This window comes from Zingiber officinale, chromosome 6B (assembly GCF_018446385.1).
Source record: "Zingiber officinale cultivar Zhangliang chromosome 6B, Zo_v1.1, whole genome shotgun sequence".
Classification (NCBI taxonomy): Eukaryota; Viridiplantae; Streptophyta; class Magnoliopsida; order Zingiberales; family Zingiberaceae; genus Zingiber; species Zingiber officinale.
The window spans coordinates 23,175,764-23,181,662 of record NC_055996.1 but is presented as its reverse complement, the minus strand read 5'-3'; the positions used below and the strand labels follow the sequence as shown (position 1 = coordinate 23,181,662).

The window sequence follows — 5,899 nt, the reverse complement described above, 5'->3', positions numbered from 1 at the left end:
CCATAGTTCAGCCATCACACACCTTCACCACTACCACCTTGTCACCTTTCTTTTATACCTTAGCTTTTCCTTTATCTGTAGTAGGAGGAAAAAAAATAGATCTATAAGCGAAACGCTTAGTAAGTACTAATCTATCTCACAAAAACTCGAATGTGCATGTGTACGAAATAGATCCGAAACATGTTAATAAGCTACTCATGCTCACTAAAAATAGCAAGTAAAGTATAACTAACTGAAATGCTAGACATGTAAAGCTACTCATGCTCATAAATAGCAACAAAGAGTCTAAATAGCATGCTAGAATAAAAGAGCTAACTTGCTGAATTTAAACTAAATTAGCTAACTTGCTGAAATGGAAACAAGAAACTAAACTTGCTGAATTTAAACACTTATATAAAGTTTGTTTTGTTTGTTCCAAAACTTATACTTATATACTTCAAAATAGTAATAATAAACTTCTTGTGGGCCCGGCATTGTACCAATTTGCGCGCATCCTTAATAAGAGTCGAGGTAGCTAATCCCGAAACTACTAAGGTTCTTCTAGGTGATCTTGTGCCTAGGGGCGATTTAGGAGCCCACCCTATGGACCTTGTGTCCTGGACCTTGTGTCCTGGACCTTGTGTCCGGTACATGCCAATAAAAGTAAAATACTTTCTTTTTAACTATAACTTCCTTATACTTGCCCTTACTCGGCATTTACGCAACCACTTTGTGTGCGTTTTTTATATTCAACTTCTGGAATTGAGATCAAACCTAGACCTTGGTCTTTCTTGTTTATAGTTACTCAAAGACAGAAACTCATACTTATGAGGAGCTGTTCATGCCTAACAAAACTAGCAAGGAAAATAAATCTACAATACTGGAAACAAATTCTGTTCTCTGCTTGACAAGCTGGTAAGGAAATCCAAGCAAACTGAAATGCTAAACATAAGGGCTGTTCATGTTCATTAAAAACAACAAGAAGAAATCAAAACTAAGATGCTGCCCAAGATCTAAACAGTAGAATTAAGATAAGGGCTATTCATGCACGGCAGTAACTAAAAGGTGCTGAAACTGCACACTTTGGCTTAAGGTAATTGGCTATTTATTCTTGTTAAATGGCACAAACGTAACGAAAATGCTAATGTTTGCATGCTGGAACTTACGGCTGTTCATGCTCTTGAAATGCCAAGAACTGAATCTGTTCATCAATAAGGAACATAAGGAGACATGCTTGAAGATGTAATTAATCAGGCTCTTTAATGGCAAGGAAATTCAAGCACAAAACACATCTCCAAGTACTAAAACAGCAAACCAAATGAATGCCTAGTGTTGTCTTGAATCTAATCCGAAGGTTTTTAAATAAAGATTTCTCTCACAGCAGTATCATAATTCTAAATGCTGCACTTAGGTTCAAAATTAAAGTTTACAATCTCTAATGTTGAAAGGCATTGTTCGGCTTGATAAACAGGGCAAGGAAAAAAAAAACCCTAGCATATAATTCTACTCGGCACATCAAATTCCAAAAGCAAGGAAAACGAAAATCGGAAGTTCGGAGCAACTCCTACCACAGGTGAGTAGTACTTACCGTGGTTTTGCTTGGGCTTACAACCAAGAAAGAGATCTAGGGTTCGGATGATGTGAAGGTCTCATCGATCCCTTCCTATCCGTGTGTTCTCCTTGACGAGGAGACCACGAATCTGTGAACAGCTCCCGGAAAGAAGTCCTCGTCGGCCGCCGGAGAGAAACCCTAGGTCCAGCGTCGCTTTCGCCCGAGAGCAGAAATCGCCGCCGCGTGAGGAGTGAAGGAAGGGTTTCGGGTTTTGGCGAGAAAGGGAAAACCTAATCCCTTTATAACTAGGTTAAATTTTTGGTCCCCCTATAACATAACTATATTTCGATATAAGTTTAATTAAGAAAAACTCGGCTGGTCTATTGGTTCAACGAATCTCTGCTTAACCCGAAGTCTATGGTTCGAATCTCGGCTTGGACATTTCTTTTTGCAAACTTCTTTCGTTTAATAAAAATACCAAACGACCTCCAAAAATTCTACAAAAATACTCTAAAGATTTCTAAAAATCTCTAGAATATTTTAAAAGTATTTCTAAATATTTTTAAAGACATTTAGAACTTGAAATAGGGAAAATTGGGTCGTTACAGGCGACCCCTCCTTTAGGCTTCAGTGCCTTGCCTTTGCCCTTGGCTTGGGACTTTTCCTTGCCTTTGGGCTTGCCCTTGCCCTTATGTTTCTGAACCATCAGAACAGAGTGGGGCTCAGCCTTCTTAAGGTTCAGCTCAGCAGTTCTTAACATGCTAAGTAGCTCGGGCAGTGGCTTGTCAATTTCGTTCATATTGTAGTTTAGAACGAATTGACTGTAGCTATCCGACAAGGATTGCAAGATCAGGTCAGTAGCCAGCTCTTGGCCAAGTGGGAACCCCAACCTTTGTAGGTTCTCTATGTACCTAATCATTTTGATTACATATGGGCCTACAGGAGCCCCGTCTAATATCTTGCACTGAAACAGTGCCCTTGAGATCTCAAATCTCTCATGCCTCGCTTGACCTTGATATAGTTGACGAAAATGTTCAACCATATCGTAAGTGCCCATTAACTCATGTTGCTTCTGAAGCTCAGAGTTCATGGTCGCAAGCATTAGACAAGACACATCTAATGCGTCATCTTGATACTTCTTGAAAGCATCTCGGTCAGCTCGCGAGGCAGTGGCAGGAGGAGCCTCCGGAATGGGTTGCTCTAGAACGTACAGTTTACGTTCCTGAGTGAGAACTATTCTCAGGTTCCTGTACCAATCCAGGAAGTTTGCTCCATTGAGCTTGTCCTTCTCGAGGACAGATCGCAGGGAGAAGGTGTTCGTATTCGACGTCATGGTAATCTACACACTACAAGAAAAAAGTCAAACAACAACGGTTTTTCACCGTTGTCGTAGGCCATTTTGAACTGTTGTTAAAGGTCGTGTTGTTAAAAGGGGTGGCAAAAGATAACCGTTTTTAACCGTTGTCTTTGAAGGCAAAGACAACATTTTTTACAACGGTGAAAAACTGTTGTCTTTTCCTTCAAAGACAACAGTTTTTCACCGTTGTCTTTGAGCGTCTACCTTTAATAACAGGGTCTTCAACAACAGTTTTAAACTATCTACGATAACGGTGAAAAACCGTTGTCTTTTTTAGAAAAAAAATAAAAAAAATTAATACACAATTTTCCAATATTATAAATCATTCAAAATACTAAATTTCAAAATAAAATTTAATATACAATTTTCTAACATTCAAAAATAATATTTATAACATTCTGAAGAAATTTCATAAGCAACCAACAAAATTTCATAAGTAACCAACAAAATGATAACACTATTAAAACAAAGGTAGAACAATATAACACAAGATTTTCTACTTAGATGTCGGTGAAGAGGAGGGATTGCAGCTCCTAGTGCTCCTTAATTTGTTAAAGTCTCTTCATTTTTTTAGCTTGTTGGCATTCTTCCCAATACTCTTGAGGACACCTAAAAAGAGCAGAATGAAATTATACAATCCTGTGCACAAGAACTATGTAATTCTAAGTGGTGGATCATGTCTGTCACAAGTTCGCCACTAATTTTTTTGACCATTATGCACAGATTGTAGACAAGCATGAAAATAAGCAGAACCATAAATATAAGCGAATAAAGGATACCTTTCAATCTTCAAAATCTTCTTTTCTGGTTGGCCCGTCTCCTTTTCCTCTCTTCTTTTGTTAACTCTGCCTCTTCTTTGATGTTTCCTTTTCCATGAAAAATCTCCTCAGGGGCAAGCATAGCCGCATCTGAGACGGCCAATGGAGCAACCTGCAAAACCATTGTATTTCAGTGACTCGAAACTGTTTTTACCATAAACTAAAAGACAACTCCAAAAGATATTTTTACCTCTTCCATTGCTAGAGCAGGTACATTGACTTGTATAGACATATCCTCAATAACCTACATCATAACTTATGGTCAATCAAGAAATAAATACTAAAATATGAAGTCACAAGGAATACAGAATATGAAGTCACAAGACTGAAATACTAACTAAGATCAATAAGTTGTCAAATTTTGTATCAATGATGGATTCCTTCTGAATTGAGCATTAAGCTTCATTCCAAACAAAAAGAGAAAAAGAATGACTGTACAATAGGTATTACCTTCTTAATAGAGAGAATTAAATTGTGGATGAATCTAGGTGCAGTGCAGTTGATTCCAATAGCAACGACTTTGTTGCATGAATCAGCCAGAGAAACACATTCAGCCATAGAATCTCCACTAACAACATTGATCCCATCCTTCGAAGTGAAAGAAAACCAAGCTGGAATTTTTGTGTCACACTCCAAAAGAAGTTCAACATATGCCTGTAAAAGAAGTCATAATTAGGATCCACTAAAAGGAACATCTTGAGCAAAATAAGAATCTCAAGTCTAGGGTTCCACTAAAATCAAGCTTCTTAATATTTGCAGTAGATTCTTGTAACAAACTCTGTTCTGAATTTCTGTTTTAGCTAAATCTTATCCAAAGCCTCAACTATTTGTGCCATTTTACTCTTTGGTATTGAGTACCCCAAGTACCTAAATGTGCAACGAAGGAAGAGCAGGAACCATTGCTTAGCTCTACAAATACATCAAAAGATACTTGAGCTTCAAGTTTATTTGGAATTGTTTCAAAAGCAATTATATCAGCTCCAGCTTCAGAAAGAACCTCAAGCCTTCTCCTGTGAAAATCTTTGACGATTTCCACAGTAATTTCTTGGCCATAGTTTCCACTACAAACAGAACAATCATATAATCATCTAATGAAGACCTCCATATCATACTATAGTCCCGAGCATCATTAACAAGATGCACCTGTACTCAGAACCATCTGCTAGATATGCTCCATAGCTTCCTATTGATGCAGCAACCAACACAGGACGCTGCTTCAGGTTGATTGCGCCCTCACTGAATCCATAGCTTCCTATTGATGCAGCAACCAATAGCAGGAGGAGGGGGGCACGATTTTTATCGTAGCCTTCGAGGTTCTATAAAATTCACAACTCGCTATAGCATATTTATAAATTATAGAAGCATAATGAAACGATCCTAAAAAACCCAAGATTCTACAAAATACACTACAGAGGTGAGAGTGGCACTGTTCTGAAAAGCAACGACCTGTCTCTTTGCCCTCCCGCTTAAAATGCTTGGGGGGGAGTAAGAGTTGTCAGCAAGAACGCGCAAGTTATGATTCTGACAAAGTAGATGTCAGCTTAGCTCTAGATCAATATAAATGAAGAAAATAGACAGTACAAAGAAGTAACAAAATCTTCCTCTTTTCAAAGAAAGAGCATAATGCAACCAGAACAATACCAAACAAGCATACCTGTGAAGAAAGTGGCTAATCTTTTGAGACGACTGCACAATATATAACGTGTTGACCCTTATCCTCCACTTGGATCCTTCCACACTTCACAACATTTACCTATCCAAAGTAAGCAAGGTTCACACCTCACCATGAAAAATCATAATTTATAGCAATAGATGAACAAACGCTTCCTCATCAACAACACTGATAGGGCTTCACAAAATTTAGTCACGAACCCTAACTAATAGTCAAAAAAGAGAAGGAAACTCATTCTGCTTGTCATCATCAGAAAGCCACCGCATGTATAAGAACAAGAAGACAAAAAAAATTTTTTTTTGTGAAATACATAATAGTCATAAGGGCGCCATTGAACTCCTCCGCAAAGAGATCCACAATAGTCTTGCCGGCCCACCTGTTCTTAACCTATATTGACTCAAGCGTTAGCTCAAACATACGTGAAGCATCAAAATGAAAGAATCGAGCGAAGAAAAGGATACAGGTCTATTTTGTTTACGTGCTCGTCGTCCCCCTCATATCGAGATGGACCGAAAAAAAGA

The 5,899-nt window shown here is 38.2% G+C and overlaps 1 long non-coding RNA gene across 1 annotated transcript; it reads right to left on the bottom strand.

The window, feature by feature from the left end:
* Nucleotides 1–4,183: 4,183 nt before the first annotated feature.
* On the bottom strand, nucleotides 4,184–4,734 carry LOC121989998. The gene is made up of 2 exons (XR_006114392.1): nucleotides 4,638–4,734; nucleotides 4,184–4,360 (listed from the first exon to the last, which is right to left on the bottom strand). It is a non-coding gene; the product is annotated as an uncharacterized LOC121989998 (long non-coding RNA).
* Between the last annotated feature and the right edge of the window lie 1,165 nt (nucleotides 4,735–5,899).